This window comes from Sinocyclocheilus rhinocerous, unplaced genomic scaffold (genome assembly GCF_001515625.1).
Source record: "Sinocyclocheilus rhinocerous isolate Xijiao unplaced genomic scaffold, SAMN03320098_v1.1 scaffold1474, whole genome shotgun sequence".
In the NCBI taxonomy this organism is placed as follows: domain Eukaryota; kingdom Metazoa; phylum Chordata; class Actinopteri; order Cypriniformes; family Cyprinidae; genus Sinocyclocheilus; species Sinocyclocheilus rhinocerous.
Window position 1 is genome coordinate 374,882 of NW_015655412.1, and position 8,375 is coordinate 383,256.

General features: G+C 37.5%; 1 protein-coding gene and 1 pseudogene across 1 annotated transcript in view; both read right to left on the reverse strand.

Annotated features, from left to right (window-relative positions):
* Positions 1 to 2,535, reverse strand: part of LOC107718257 (ubiA prenyltransferase domain-containing protein 1-like) — a 10,944-nt gene extending 8,409 nt beyond the window's left edge. The window contains exon 1 of the mRNA XM_016525250.1: positions 2,362 to 2,535. The gene's annotated coding sequence lies outside the window, so the exon portion shown is untranslated. The remainder of the gene's footprint in view (positions 1 to 2,361) is intronic.
* A 4,319-nt stretch (positions 2,536 to 6,854) lies between these two features.
* Positions 6,855 to 8,375, reverse strand: part of LOC107718263 (uncharacterized) — a 4,816-nt pseudogene continuing 3,295 nt past the window's right edge.

Here is an 8,375-nt window from a genome sequence, read left to right on the forward strand (position 1 = left end):
TCATTTACTTGCCCTCATGTCATTCCAAACCTATAAGACTTCTGTCTATCTTTAGAACACAAATGAAGATATTTTTACATTTTCTCTCATCATTTTTTGTTAATCCATTGAAAGTCTAGATAATCATTATTTTCAAGCTTCAAAAATACAGAGTTATTGTAGAAGTAATCCATGCCAATATTTATATATGAATAAATCTTAAATAATATCATAGCGAACATGTCTGTTCAGAAGAAAATACTGGGAGCAGACTTGCAATAGAGGACAAAAATTAAGAGAATATTAAATATATTTATTTGTGTTCCAAAAATTAGCAGAGTTTGTATGGGTTTGGAACAACACGGGGTGAATAAATTATGAACATTTTAATTTTTTTGGTGAACTAACCCTTTAAAGAGCAGCGCTCCACGTAATTAAACAACCTCACAAAGTGGCTGAAATGATAAAACTGACTATTCACCTATCCTTACTGATGTGGATGCACCTCTATCTGAAAATGGATAGATTTTAATTAAATGTTTTCTTTTTTAAATGTTCTTCTCTGTTTAGGCCACTGATGAAGATCAGGTGGTGTCTGGGATGAATGCTGGTCAAAGAGGAGAGTGTCCTTTCCCCCAAACTGATGCAGCAGTGGGTTTAAAGGAGGAGGCTGCCCTGGATAATGTAAAAGATGCCTTTGCTGTGCTGCTGGGGCTTCTTCACGACTACATCAATTATGCTAAAGAGATCATGAACATTGGCAGCGATGCTTGATCTGTATTCATGGACTATGAAACAAACTGTAAGTGTATAATTTGTCAAAACAAAATGTTAAATGCTTGTTCTGTGTTGTTTAGTAGAAATGGAGTTTACTCTCATTCATACACATGCTCACATTCCTTCACACATATGTTTCTGATAAATGTTATAATATCAGTGTTAATGTTGTGGTTTATTTACGGTCATGCCAGAATAGTTTGTAAAGAACTTAACTAATTGTACAACTATTGTATAATAGTGTTTTTGTATAATATTTTTATACAATATATAAAATTTACCAAAAAAGTCAAATTTGATCTTAAAAGTTATTCAACAAATGTTCAGTGCTTCATTTATAAACTCTGTAGCTGTTAATGCCATACTTTTCTGCATTTCTTCTCACATGCATGTTACTTTTGACTGTTTTCTCTTGCTTTAAATAAATATTTACCTTTTGATAGTCATTCTGTGTGTGTAAAAGCGATTTTAAAATGAACAAGATTTGTAGGTTTAATGTCTAGCTCGATTTGGGTTCATTTTAGCCTAGCAGTGTAGTAATTTTAAACCATAAAAAAGCAACCAAGCATGCTGCGTCAAACATAACCCAACTTGTTGGGTTAAAGCAACCCAGCGCTGGGTTGCCAAAATAACCCAAATTGGTTCTTTAGCACAGTAGAGATTACATTAATATGAATGCATTAGAGAGAGCGATTGCGTGTGTGAATTAATTCTGGCAGCGTCTCTCTACTAGAAGTGAAGCTGTGGAATTTAGTTATTAAGAAATATATGCTTGAACTTTTCAGTTTCTAAGCTATTTTATTGAGAAAAATAGAACACAATGATATAAAATAATGAAGATAACTTTGATTTACAATATTAATAACTGCGTAAACTAACACTTGCTTCTCTATTCTTTCTATTTTTCTTGCTATTTATTATACAATTAACAAAAGCAAAAAAGGCCTCTAACACTATAGCTTGCTCCATTCCTTTTCTATTCTATCCGTTTTCTTTTTATTTATTATATAATAAAAAAAACCTTGCTTGTGTGCTGCGTTAAGCTAACTGAGACTTGTTATAGCACTTGCATATCATTGCTCTTCTGTTGATTTTGATTGCTTCTATTGTCCTCATTGGATAAAAGCGTCTGCTGAATGGCTAAATGTAAATGTGTGTGAAAAAAGGGTCCATGTGAAAAGCATTTTTCATTATGCCCTTCAAAAACACAAGGACGCTAACAAAAAAAAGTGCCAATATGCATGTTTTTTGGACATGTACTACGATAATAAACTAAATAAACCATCTCTAAAGATTGGCTTTGCCACATTCATTGTTTTTCAACACTAATGATGTCTTTCTGAAGAGTAGCAGCTTGCTGGTTTCCCTGATGTGCTCGCTGTTAGCAGCAGTGCTTCTCTACAGTGCGACACTGTAACAGAGCAGTAATGAGAGAGTCGTGGGGTAACGGAGCTGCGCGGTGTGAGCTCAGCTGTTCACCATCATCACATGATCAGCTCCGTCTCATATGCTTCCTCACTGATGATGATGATGATGCTACAGGCTAATGCTAGTGAGAGAGATTAACGTTACCAGAGATTATCCAAGTGTCTGTGGGGATCGTACCTGCTCCGCACACGCTTCCCCAGAGTTACTCCAGGAGCCGCTCGCGCATCACAGAAATCCCCGCGGGGTCCAGTCGAGCAGATATTTATATTTACACGACATTAGCAACCTTTACTGACACACATCGCCATTTCCGTCCAGCACCCGCGAGAACGGCCCGAGCGGAAACACGCGCAGCGACTTACTTCCGGCCCTGAGAAACCTCTCGCAGTTATTTAAATTATCCATAATTACCCAGTTAATTACAAACTTGCTCAATTTAATAATAGTATTTCCCCCAATTGTTTATTTTGTCTTCAGTCTGAAGAAACAATCAGTCATTTATTTTGGGACTGATCTTATTGTAAAGTATTCTGGGTTGACTTTTCCTATTTTGTTAAAAAAAAAAATTATATTCAAACTTTTGTATAACCCCAAATTTTTTGTTTTGTTTTTTTGTATACTCTTTGAATCTAGACCCTTCTCACTTTGAATTTATCATTAATTTGTTGCTATTTCTTGCCACATTTTACATTCTTAAATGTAAATTTTCAAAGAAAACTCCTTCCTTTTTTTATTTTCAGGAAAATTTGGATATAAATGTAAACTTTTTAAGAAATTCTAATAATTCTATTGCGTGTAAGGCTCTTTCACAGTGTGATTCTTATTAATTTTTTTCCCAATTACACTTTATTGTTGAAATTCTGTCCAACATTTGTCTCGCATCTCACAGCGTGTAGTGTCTCACACCAATTACTAAACAATACAATAAACGCACCTTAATACAAAAACGGTAATATTAATACATAAACACACAGCTGCAGTGCATTCGAATAGTGAGTCCTTCCTATTTTATAAGCTAACCTAGTATGCCTTGGATTAATGTATGTAACCCTCATTGTCTTTTGTTCTCATTTGTATTTGTAATTGTTTTTCTTTACTGCATAATAATAAAAACAAACTTCTCTCAGTTGGAACAGAGATAGGAAGATATTTATATACCGACGATGGGGCGTTGTGGAAGAGAGGAGGAAATGTAAAGAAGGTAAAGGAAAGAATGTAGAAGGCAATTAATACATTAATGCAGACTCAGATTCTCTCTATAAAACTCTATAAAGTAAATCTAAGGTATTGGAACAAGTTTCATAAATCTAGTTTCTGGATGTATGAAAATAAAATTTGGATTACATCCTCAAAATATAGTAGACAACTATAAAAAGAGAATTAAATTCATCCAAAAATGAAAATGTTGTCATCGTTTGCTCACTTTCATGTAAGATAAAAGATGATGTGTTAAAGAATGTGGGTAACCAAACTGTTGCTTGTAACCATTCATTTTCATTGTATTTTTATTTCCATACTATGGGAGTCAATGTCAAATGAAGGTGAGTAAATGATGACAAAATGTTTATTTTTTTAATATACTCCGATCCTTGGCTGGGACTGATTTGGGGGGTGACCAGATCTCTATAATGAAAATATATGCAATAGAGCTATAATAAGATCTGCAATAGACTGCATTAGTTCAGCTACAGCATCACTGAAAAAAAGGTTGAAAGTACACAATCCCAGGCTTTTAGGATGAAGTGCTGCTTTTAGACTGTCTCCAGTGGAAATGGGAGAAATATCTTTTGGAAATCAGGCGAGTATCAACAAAAGGACACCAGAACAACGAATGTTCGTGAGAACTACTAGTTTGTGATGGAATGTGAACAATGAGGCACAAAGAATGGGAATTTCTCATTTCGAAATTTGTCTGATTAGTGCTAGTGTCAATATCAGCTTTAGCGCCATGATTATTCCCAATGCAATAAGTCAAGTCTGCATTTGCTGGGAAAAATAAATGATCATCAGAGAAGGATCTTTTAATATATCTATCTAATATGAACTGATGGCTACATTGCTCTATATGTAAAATAACTTCGAAATGTTTATTCATCAGAACGGATTGCATTTCAGGTGGTCCTTTAATGGATGGAAGAGCTTCATCCGCTAAATGCTTATTTGCTCAGATTCTTTGTCTAGCCTTACAAACTTAGGAAATGTGACTCAAGACAGGATATTCTCACAGAAACCCTTCAGACCTTGTTTAGCGTTTAACAACAAGGATTAAAGGTCTTATTTTTGGCTCATGTGGAGGATAAGAGAAATTAAGCATAGTGAGATTGCAAATAAGGCTTTAAAGTACTCAAAAAGAATACATTTTAAAGCGGAAATGAAGGGGTAAATGAAAAAGCAGACACAAGAAAGGAAGGGAAGACATAGGGAGAAGAAGTGATCAACTTTTGTGGCAAAAGAAGAGATGATGCAATAATTTCTCGCCTTTGTATAGGACACGGCTTTGCAGCTTTGAATCAGACTTTAAAAAATGCTAATGCATAATACAGGATGGTGCAGCGTAGATTACTGGAAACTGTTGAACATGTTCTTCTAAATGTGCAAGTTATAATAAGCTCGCAGATAAGGTTAAGGCCATATATGTAAGAATAAAGAGGTTACCATTACAGAACTGTAAGTGACCACAGCTTTATTAGATTAAAGAAATCAAGTTTGATTAAGATTTTTCCTTCTACGTCAGCACTTCATACTCCATCCCAGCAGGTGGCAGAAATGCACCATAGCTGGTTTGCAAACCATCATTAAATTTAATAGAAGACATTTCTCTGAGTCCAGTAGACAATGCAAAGGCAGACTCTTAAGAAACTCCACAGTCAAAATGATGAAATCCCTTCAATGCAGCACTTTCAACAGCTAATATAACGTCTACCAATACTGGACATTTCATGCATTATATTTAGATGCTGCGAGAGTTAAACCAACCTCATCCATAGGTGTTTGCCAAATTTATGTTTTTTTCAAGTGATAATGCAGGAATATATGGACGTATGTCTAATGCAGGAGAGCTGCACACCTGCTGCGTGAATAAAGAATGCCCCTGTATGACTTTTTCTTCTGTGGAACATTAAAGAACACATTGTGAGAATGGAGGTCAATGGTAAAGTCCATGTCTTTTATGTTCTTGCAAATAAATGAGAGTTCATGCAGGTTTGAAATAATTCATTTTTGAAGCACTAATTTGAAGCATTTGAACATAATTCAATAGAGCTTTTTTTTTCAGTCAGCTGTGTTCTAAATTTTGTCCAGTTGTATTTACAATAAATATAAATAAGTGTGTGTGTAATATTTCAGATCATATTAATTAATAAAGGGAAGACAATTTTGAAAAATTGTATTGTTAAACCTACACAACAGAAATTATGACATTAAAATATAAAATGATTATAATTAGGTTATAATTTAAAAAAAAAATCTTGTGTTTTTTTTGTAATTAATAGTTTAACGTATTTATATACATTTTAAGGAACAAAATAATAAACAAAAAATAATATGTGAAAGCTTGTATCAGTGTATGTGTAAAAGAACCGTTTAAAAGAAAGCTACTTGATGAGCCTGCTTTTGTCACCCACATTACTGGCTGTTTATAGATTAAAAGAACATCATTATAATGATGATCATTTTAATAATATTAATGATAAAGCTACTGTAAATGATAACCTGAGTTGAAATGAAGAGATTTGTGGTTTAGTGCCCTTTCATGACACTGTCCATCGCTCTCGTATTAAAGGGCCTTTGACCGGATGATTGTGACTGTATTAGTGTCATGTGTGTTGTGCTTTTGGCTGTTTTTCCAGGTTACTGTAGGCTATGAGTCATTTATTGTTATATTTCAATTATGTGTGTTTTTCTGCCGATTCACCATATTTATAACAATCGGCTGGGGAGAGTTGTGGTGAATATAAAAACACATGAACAACGATAACGAGAAAACTTTGATCTTTGGATTTGATCTATTCTAGATGTCAAGCTAGCTGTAACGAAGTGAGGTGTAAAAACAGTGGGGATCCACGTGCAGGCTTTTCCATAGAGTGTAGTCAGAACAGGCAAAGGCAAAAGTCAGGCAATGGTCAGGGCAAGCAGCAAACAATCATAAACAAGAAAACAGTTCAGGGATCAAAACACGAAAGCAAGGAAACAGAGACGCTCCTTAACAAACCAGAGTCCAGGAGGGAGGTGGAGCAGAGGCGGAACAGGGGGACGGATGGGGGGCCAGGTTCATGTGGAAGTGAAGCAACAGGAGACTGAGGCAGAGCCGGTGGAGCAGGAAGCCAAGGCAGAGCGAACTTAGACTTTCAAACTTTGATCTTTGGATTTGATCTATTCTAGATGTCCAGCTAGCTGTAACGAAGTGAGGCGTAAAAACAGTGGGGATCCACGTGCAGGCTTTATTCCATAGAGTGTAGTCAGAACAGGCAGGGTCAAACACCAGCAAACAAACACATCCAAGGCAAAGGCAAAAGTCAGGCAATGGTCAGGGCAGGCAGCAAACAATCATAAACAAGAAAACAGTCCAGGGATCAAAACATGAAGGAAACAGACAGTGTACACGGAGAGTTCATTAATGGTTTTGGCCGCAACGGACAGTGTTGAAAGTTTATTGATGGCCTCCTTGGTAGTTACTGGACAGACAAATGGTTCAAACTTAGATGCATTGACTGCAGCGGTAGAGACAAACAGTCCATAATTCGATTCATTAGGAAAAACTGGATGGTGGAGCAGGAAGCCAAGGCAGAGCAGGGAGCCCGGGCGGAGCCGACAGAGTAGAGAGCTGAGGCGGAGCATAGAGCCAGGGAGGAGCGGAGAGCCAGGGCAGAGCTGGAGCCCACCTTGGTGAAGCAGGTGGAGCTGAAAAGCGCCAGAGCAGGGCAGAAGACCACCATGGCGGAGCAGACAGATCTGGAAACCAGGGCTAAGACTGAGACCTCGGAGGAACTGAAACATAAGAAACAAACAGTGTACACGGAGAGTTCATTAATGGTTTTCTTGGCCGCAACGGACAGTGTTGAAAGTTTATTGATGGCCTCCATGGTAGTTACTGGACAGACAAATGGTTCAAACTTGGATGCATTGACTGCAGCGGTAGAGACAAACAGTCCATAATTCATAGAGCCAGGGAGGAGCGGAGAGCCAGGGCAGAGCTGGAGCCCACCTTGGTGAAGCAGGTGGAGCTGAAAAGCGCGCGCCAGAGCCAGAAGACCACCATGGCGGAGCAGACAGATCTGGAAACCAGGGCTAAGACTGAGACCTCGGAGGAACTGAAACATAAGAAACAAACAGTGTACACGGAGAGTTCATTAATGGTTTTCTTGGCCGCAACGGACAGTGTTGAAAGTTTATTGATGGCCTCCATGGTAGTTACTGGACAGACAAATGGTTCAAACTTGGATGCATTGACTGCAGCGGTAGAGACAAACAGTCCATAATTCCATTCATTAGGAAAAACTGGATGGGCAGACTGTTCATAATTAGACTCATTGACTGAAACTAGCAAGACAGATAGTTCAAAATCAAATTCAACAGCAGAATTTAGACAGACAGACAGTTCAGAAACAGCATCTTTGGCCGTAATAGGGTGAGCAGAGAGATCAGGGAGAGCCCTTTTGACCATTGCTGGGCAGTCAGAGAGTTCAGAAACAAACTCCTTGGTCATTACAAGACAAACAAAGAGTTCGGGACCGGCCTTCTTTGCCAGGATAGGACAGTTACAGAGTTCAGAATCAACCTCCTTGGTCAGAACAGGACAGACTAAGAGTTCAGAAACAGCCCTCTTAGCCATAACAGGACAGACAGAGAGTTCACAGACGGCCTCCACAGCCATGACAGGACAGTCAGGGAGTTTGGAATCGGCCTCTGACATGAACATTTACATTTATATTTAGTCACTTAGCAGACGCTTTTATCCAAAGTGACTCACAAAGTAGAAGCAATCAGACCAACGAGAGAGCAACAAAATACAAGTGCTGTGACAAGTCTCAGTTAGTCTATTTACATAAATAGTACATAGCAAGGTTTATTTTTTATAAATAAATTAGACCAAAACGAATAGAATAGAATAGAACAGAATAGAATAGGTAAGTACTAGTATTAATTGGTCAGCTGCTCGGATTGAGATAGGCAGGTCGTTCCACCAGCTGGGG